An 8,441-nucleotide genomic window follows, 5' to 3' on the forward strand; every position below is an offset into this window, starting at 1 on the left:
TATATTCATTATATAAATCTTATCAAGTCCCGAGTACAGTCATTACATAAATAGGAATAGATGAAACGATGTTCAATCTCTATCACTGAAATTATTTATTCACGTCGCTAAATGTTTCAAAAAGCTAGCTTACAGCATCAGGTAATGGTCAGCTGAAGAGTTACTTAAACCATTCACAAAACTGCATGACCAAGGTAAGTCACCAGCGATAATTCTTGGTTCCCAAAATGGACTTAAGAGGAATCCATATAATTATTGGACAAACAAGTTCCAGATGTTGAACATTACTTGTAGCTCTGCTTGTTCACAATAGACTATGGTAGCCTCAATTCAACATTAACAAACACTATACATTATTATATGCCAACTGAAATTAATAAAATTATTACTCAATGTATCCAACGGGTAGTGACGGCAATACGAAAAAGTTTTTAAACGAAAATAACTATCGTGATTTCCCTCAATCGTTTAAGGCAAATGCCGGGATGGTTCCTTTGAAAGGGCACGGCCGATTTCCTTCCTCATCCTTCCCTAACCCGAGCTTGCGCTCCGTCTCTAATGACCTCGTTGTCGACGGGACGTTAAACAACACTAACCTAACCTAACCGAAAATAACTATTCTTGGTTGACAACTTTTTCCACCACGTACGAGGAATTTTCAATGCTTGCTACATGTCCTTGTTATTTCATGTGTGTGTGTGTGTGTGTGTGTGTGTGTGTGTGTGTGCGTGTGTGTGAAAAAGAGAGAGAGAGAGAAAGACAGTGAGAGTGTGTGAGTGAGTGAGTGTGTGTGTGTGTGTGTGTGTGTGTGTGTGTGTTTGTGCGTGCGCGTGTGCGAGAGAGAGAGAGAGATAGAGGGAGAGGTGGAGAGAGTATATGCTCACGTACGAGCATTCTTGCCTAGATGTATGTGATTCAATTAACCTGTTTAAATATACAATCAGGAATATGCAAACGAAAATTAGAACTGTGTTGTCATAGTTTCATTGATAATATGTATCTTTTATAAACGAGATGACACGTTAAATATCACAACGAGGTATTTCATTTCATGGAATTCGAGAGATATTTTCATTTAAGCCTTTCGCACGGTTCCCATTCATATTTTCTCTGTATTAGCACTACATAAGCTCCTAGTTGACATGAGCTCTTTCAATATCTGCAGTCTTTCACACACAGTTAACACCAGCATCATTTTCAACACCATTTTTAAATTTTATAAAATTGTGTCTTTCGCCAATTCGTCTTCATTTTTTTCCTAACACTCATTACACCATCAGTTGAACGAACATAAACTTAATGGAATCTAAAGACGTTAATAAGCAGGTATGTGGACATTATCGTGGAATGAGTAATACAAAAATTATTTATAGATTACGAGCAAATGTTAAAAACAGGATGGAGGGAATGGAAGATATTCTGGGTGCCTTTTAGTATTCACAGATCTCGGGAAGTCGTATGTCCTCTGCTTCTGAAAAACTGTCGTCCTGAAGGGTAGTAAGCTTGAAAAAAGAAGAAGTGTATGCAAGCTGTACAAGATGGTAGAGTGTGCAATCTAAGTGGGGAATAAAATTTCCGGCCGAAGTGGCCGCGCGGTTCTGGCGCTGCAGTCTGGAACCGCGAGACCGCTACGGTCGCAGGTTCGAATCCTGCCTCGGGCATGGATGTGTGTGATGTCCTTAGGTTAGTTAGGTTTAACTAGTTCTAAGTTCTAGGGGACTAATGACCTCCGCAGTTGAGTCCCATAGTGCTCAGAGCCATTTTTGAATAAAATTTCGTCAGAGTTTTTTAAAAGTACAAAAGGACTGAAGTTGCAATATAGCCTGTCTCGTGCATCGTTTAAAATACACGCTAAGAAAGCCTTAGACCTTTGGAGCAGCAAACGCGCAGAAATGGGTATTCAAAGAACAAGCGATCGACGTATGAGAAGACGGAACAGTTGAATGGCAAATACGTCAATGAGTAGCCCATGGGAAGTAGAAATAGCGATCGAGATGCTAAAACCTCTGTTATGGCCTTCTTAGATAAGCTGTGGTGCAACGAAGACGCTATACGGAAGTTATTGAGAGCCTATATCAACTTGTGGATGCTAGTGCTAGTCGCATAGTGAAAGTATGAAAACTAAATGAGCAGTTTGGTAGTCTACTAACTCAGAGGATCATACAGAATGTATCTGCGAAACCACTTAAGTAATGCAACAATCAGAGAAATGACCAAGACTCAAGAAGGCATTACAGATTATGAGTGGTTCAAAAAGAGTGCCCGCTTTGAGTCTGCGCGTAAACTTCGGTTTGTCGATTGATGACATTGTTGTGATACGTTTCTATTTGTAGGAACAGTCCTACTGTTGACTCGGTTTGAATTTCTGACATTCGCTGTCCGACCATGGAGCAGTTCACTTGCGCACAAAGTGTGCTAATCGTCCAAACGTTTTGGCTGCATGGAGAAAGTTATGCAGCAACTGCCAGGCGACTTCAAGCGATTCTAGGGCGTAATAAGGCACTGAATTAATCAACAATTTGCCAACTTATAATGAAGTTCTTTGAGACGCGTTCAGCGGTAAACCTTAAAAGAATTTGGCGTCGTCGTTCTGATCGAAGTGAGCAGAACACTGCGGTGTGGGCTGTAAGGCCTATGAAATCAATTCGTCACCGTTCCAAACAGTTGGGATTAAGCTATTCTTCAGTACGGAGAATTCTCTGGTGTAATCTCTATTACCACCCCTATAAAATCCAGTTGACGCGGCAGTTGAAAGTGACGGATCACCAGGAGAGAATGTAGTTTTTTGACTAGATTCTGAGACGACGATAGGACGACAGCTTCTGAAACCAAATCATCTTCAGTGATGAAGCACATTTCCACTTAAGTGGTTTTGTGAGTAAGCAGAGCTACCGTATTCGGGGGTCAGAATTTCTTTGCATGATCTAAGAAAGTGAAACACATCCACAAGGACCTGCAGTTTGATGCGGCGTCATCAGCCCCCTTATTTGTCTTTTTTGATGATGAGGCAGAACAACCTGTGACAGTCAACGGAGACGGATACCGTATGATTATGGTAAGGGAGTTTTAGTGGCCTCATTGGGATGGAATGGACACTGAAGAGCTTTGGTTTCAGCGGGTTGGTGCCGTCCTCTGTCCTCATTTGGTGCAATGCAGATCATCAATGACTACCAAGATCACACGATCATATGACTTACTCTGTAACTTTTTTCTTTGGGGTGATCTTAAGTCAATAGGTACGCCAATAAACCCCCAAACATGCATGACATGAAGGAGGAAACTGTCAGCGAAATGACGTGGAAAGTTTTAGCTAATTTCATGGACAGAGTTCTCACTGGCCACTCCAGTAGAGAAGGTCATATGCCACACATTTTTGATACAGAAATGGAAAGGTTAGAAGTAGATAGTATTGTTTTCTCCTTTTTGTAGAAATAAGCTTCTTACTCTGGTACATCAAAACCGGCGCTCTTTTTGGTGCACTCGAAGAATGGCAATTCGACAGGTACGTAATGCAAATGGCTCAAGAAGACTTTGATGTACCATTCTCGGGGAAGTAGGAGATGAGGAAGACCGAAATTTGCCTGGTTATATGGACTAAATAAGATTATTAAAAAGAAGAGAAATACGAGACTCGTTCAATAATTAAAGAGACAAATTTGTCTGGAGAGAAAAGCATTTATTTTTAAGAAACAATACTTCTTCTACTTTCAACAGGATCCCCTTGAACATTTATGCACTTGTTCTAGCGTGCGACAGACTTTTTTATTTGGGCTGCAAAGACTCTTTATCTTGATGTTTCTACCAATTTCCCACATTCTTTTTCACGTCCTCGTTGCTCTGGAACTTCTTCCCATGTAATGCCTCTTTCAGTGCACCAAAAAAAAAAAAAATGGAAATCACCAGGTGCTAAGTCAGGACTGTAAGGGGATGAGGCAGTACTTCACGGCCCATTTTATCGATGGCTTTACGGGTTAGTTTAGCAATATGAGGACGTGCTTTGTCTTGCTGGAGAATCACGCCTCACCTCATAGATCCACGACGTTCACATCTCCTCTGGGATCTACGACATCTCTCTCTCAGATTTAGCTTCATATTGTTTAAAAACAAATCCTAGTAGTACTGGCTGTTCATTGTACGCTGCTCTCTGAGATAACCACAAAAAACTGGACCTTCAGCATCCCGAAACACCGTCAACATGACTTCTCCTGCTGATGCGTGGGTTTTGATTTTTTTCTTGACATAAGAGTTGGTGTGCAACCATTCCATGCTTTGTCTTTTTGATTGTGGCCCATAATAGAGAAACCAAGTTTCATCACAAGTTAAAATTTTGTTGAAGAAGTGCTCACCTTCTCTCTCATACCGTTCCTTTAGCTCTACGCACACTCTCAAACTTATTTCCTTGGGTGGCCGCGTCAACAACTTTCGAACCCATTTTGCACACGTTTTGCGGCACTTCAGCTTGTTGCAGATAATGTTATAAAATGTACCAGTACTAATTTGAACCTTATTAACTATCATTTTCACAGTCACACGTTGGTCAGCTTGAATAATGTCATCAGTTCGACTTTCAAGGGAGTTGAAACTGCAACTGGTCGGCCAGAACGGTGTTCGTCAGAAACTGAGTCGTGACCATTTTTGAACTGCTCTACCAACCTGTAAAAATTTGGAAGATTAGTACAATCTTCACCATATTTAGACATTCTACATCTACATCAACGGTGCGTGGTGGATGGCACTTTACAGCAGATGGGTATAGAGATAGTATAGTATAAAAATCCTACTGATAATACAAGAAGAAATGACAAATCGCCGTTGGAACACATTTGGGCTATTCCGAATAAATTCCACATAAATGGATATATGAATAAATTATTAATGAAGTGTTCGTTGTATGCCCTACTTGAATTGCATCAAAAACTGCGTATAGAGAATTGAATATTTGTCCAAGACCATGAGTATCATGCACTATGTGATCAAAAGTATCCGGACACCCCCAAAAACGTACGTTTTTCATATTACCTGCATTGCGCTGCCACCTACTGCCACGTACTCCACATCAGTGACCTCAGTAGCCATTAGAGCGCTCCGTGGAACTCACGGGCTTCAAACGTGGTCAGATAATTGTGTGTCACTTGTGTCATACGTCTGTACGCAGGATTTCCACACCCCTAAACATCCCTAGTTATACAGTTTCCGATGTGACAGTGAAGTGGAAACGTGAAGGCACAAGTACAGCACAAAACCGTACAGGCCAACCTCGTCCTTTGACTGACAGAGACCGCCAACAGTTGAAGAGGGTCATAATGTGTAATAGGCTGACAGCTATCCAGATCATCACACAGGAATTACAAACTGCTTGGTTCAAAAGGCTCTGAGCACTATGGGACTAACATCTGAGGTAATCAGTCCCCTAGAACTTAGAACTAATTAAACATGACTAACCTAAGGACATCACACATATCCATGCCAGAGGCAGGATTCGAACCTGCGACCGTAACGGTTGCGCGGTTCCAGACTGAAGAGCCTAGAACCGCCCGGCCACACCGGCCGGCTTACAAACTGCATCAGGATCCACTGTAAGTACTATGACAGTTAGGCGGGAGGTGAGAAAACTTGGATTTCATGGTAGAGCGGCTGCTCATAAGCTACACATCACGCCGGTAAATGACAAACTTGGTGTAAGGAGCGTAAACATTGGACAACTGAACAGTGAAAAACGCTGTGTAAAGTGAGGAATAACGGTACACAGTGTGGCGATTAGATGGCAGGGTATGGGTATGGCGAATGCCCGTTGAAAGTGATCTGCCACCGTGTGTAGTGGCAACAGTAAAATTCGGAGGCAATGGTGTCATGGTGTGGTCGTGTTCTTCATGGAGGGGGCTTGCACCCCTTGTTGTATTGCGCGGCACTGTCTCACCACAGTCGTGCATTGATGAATAAAGCACCTTCTTGCCTTCCACTGTTGAAGAGCAATTCGGAGATGGCGAATGCATCTTTCAGCATGATCGAGCTCCTTTTCATAATGCACGGCCTGTGGCGGAGTGGTTTCGCGACAATAACATACCTGTAATGGACTGGCCTGCACAGAGTCCTGGCCTGAATGCTATAGAACACCTTTGGGATGATTTGCATAGCCGACTTGGTGCCAGGCCTCACCGACCGACATCTATACCTTTACTCAGTGCAGCACTCCGTGAAGAATGGGCTGCCATTCCCTAAGAAACCTTCCAGCATCTGGTTGAATTTATGGCTGCGAAAGTGGAATTTGTCGCCAGGGCTAAGTCTGGACCAACACTATATTGAATTCCAGCACTACCGATGGAGGGCACTACGAACTTCTAAGTTATTTTCAGCCAGGTGTCCGGATAATTTTGATCACATAGTGGATTTAGAGGCAGAGCGTTCCATACTCGGCAGAGTGGCATGAGGTAATGCAGTAGGTATGGCGCTTTAGCCATTCTGAGCATTTTAAATCACAGGTACACTAGATTAGCAGCTATGGGAGCTCTATCTTGATGTTGGCACTGTTAAGGAACATGGCTCAGAATATGAGAACTATAAATTATTAAACATTTTCCCCCAATATTAAGCTATTTTATCTGTCATATGTAAAAGAAACTCTACTGAAACTTAAGAAATAACGTGATTATAAAGAAAAAGTATTATCTGTAACGTAAGTATTATTATTATCTTGGTTCTTTTTAGTATCTGCGTTAAAGAAAAGCGCCAGACTCTCTCTTGCTTTGTCTTGTTCTGCTAGGACGCCTTTGTGTGCAATAGACATAATAAGTTCATGTTTTATTCTTTCAGCAGTGAGCTCCAATATATGTCTACAGTAATGCTGTTGTTAATTTTAACCGTCGCCTGTACAACATATACCGTTCGCTTGTCCCATCATGTTGAAAAGAATTTCAGACGCCACGCTGGCATCAAACTGAACATCGCTGGATAGCGACAACTAGTCGCCATTAAGCGGCTATTTCCAATTATCGTAATTATTATCCCGTTCTTTCCACAGGCGACGCTGGAGATCGGCAAGATTATTTCTTTCATTTATGTTTTATAGGAAACTGATATTTTCCAGTACTTAACGATTTATTCAGACGATGTATGTTACTTGCAATAGGACACAGGCTTGGCTGCACTAAGACGAAATTAAATCACACGTACGTCCTTAAGTATTGAAAATAGTGAAATACTTCTGTGGGTGTGTATATAGCCCATAACGATTAACTACACTCCTGGAAATGGAAAAAAGAACACACTGACACCGGTGTGTCAGACCAACCATACTTGCTCCGGACACTGCGAGAGGGCTGTACAAGCAATGATCACACGCACGGCACAGCGGACACACCAGCAAACGCGGTGTTGGCCGTCGAATGGCGCTAGCTGCGCAGCATTTGTGCACCGCCGCCGTCAGTGTCAGCCAGTTTGCCGTGGCATACGGAGCTCCATCGCAGTCTTTAACACTGGTAGCATGCCGCGACAGCGTGGACGCGAACCGTATGTGCAGTTGACGGACTTTGAGCGAGGGCGTATAGTGGGCATGCGGGAGGCCGGGTGGACGTACCGCCGAATTGCTCAACACGTGGGGCGTGAGGTCTCCACAGTACATCGATGTTGTCGCCAGTGGTCGGCGGAAGGTGCACGTGCCCGTCGACCTGGGACCGAACCGCAGCGACGCACGGATGCACGCCAAGACCGTAGGATCCTACGCAGTGCCGTAGGGGACCGCACCGCCACTTCCCAGCAAATTAGGGACACTGTTGCTCCTGGGGTATCGGCGAGGACCATTCGCAACCGTCTCCATGAAGCTGGGCTACGGTCCCGCACACCGTTAGGCCGTCTTCCGCTCACGCCCCAACATCGTGCAGCCCGCCTCCAGTGGTGTCGCGACAGGCGTGAATGGAGGGACGAATGGAGACGTGTCGTCTTCAGCGATGAGAGTCGCTTCTGCCTTGGGGCCAATGATGGTCGTACGCGTGTTTGGCGCCGTGCAGGTGAGCGCCACAATCAGGACTGCATACGACCGAGGCACACAGGGCCAACACCCGGCATCATGGTGTGGGGAGCGATCTCCTACACTGGCCGTACACCACTGGTGATCGTCGAGGGGACACTGAATAGTGCACGGTACATCCAAACCGTCATCGAACCCATCGTTCTACCATTCCTAGACCGGCAAGGGAACTTGCTGTTCCAACAGGACAATGCACGTCCGCATGTATCCCGTGCCACCCAACGTGCTCTAGAACGTGTAAGTCAACTACCCTGGCCAGCAAGATCTCCGGATCTGTCCCCCATTGAGCATGTTTGGGACTGGATGAAGCGTCGTCTCACGCGGTCTGCACGTCCAGCACGAACGCTGGTCCAACTGAGGCGCCAGGTGGAAATGGCATGGCAAGCCGTTCCACAGGACTACATCCAGCATCTCTACG

Source organism: Schistocerca nitens, chromosome 6, assembly GCF_023898315.1.
Source record: "Schistocerca nitens isolate TAMUIC-IGC-003100 chromosome 6, iqSchNite1.1, whole genome shotgun sequence".
NCBI lineage: Eukaryota > Metazoa > Arthropoda > Insecta > Orthoptera > Acrididae > Schistocerca > Schistocerca nitens.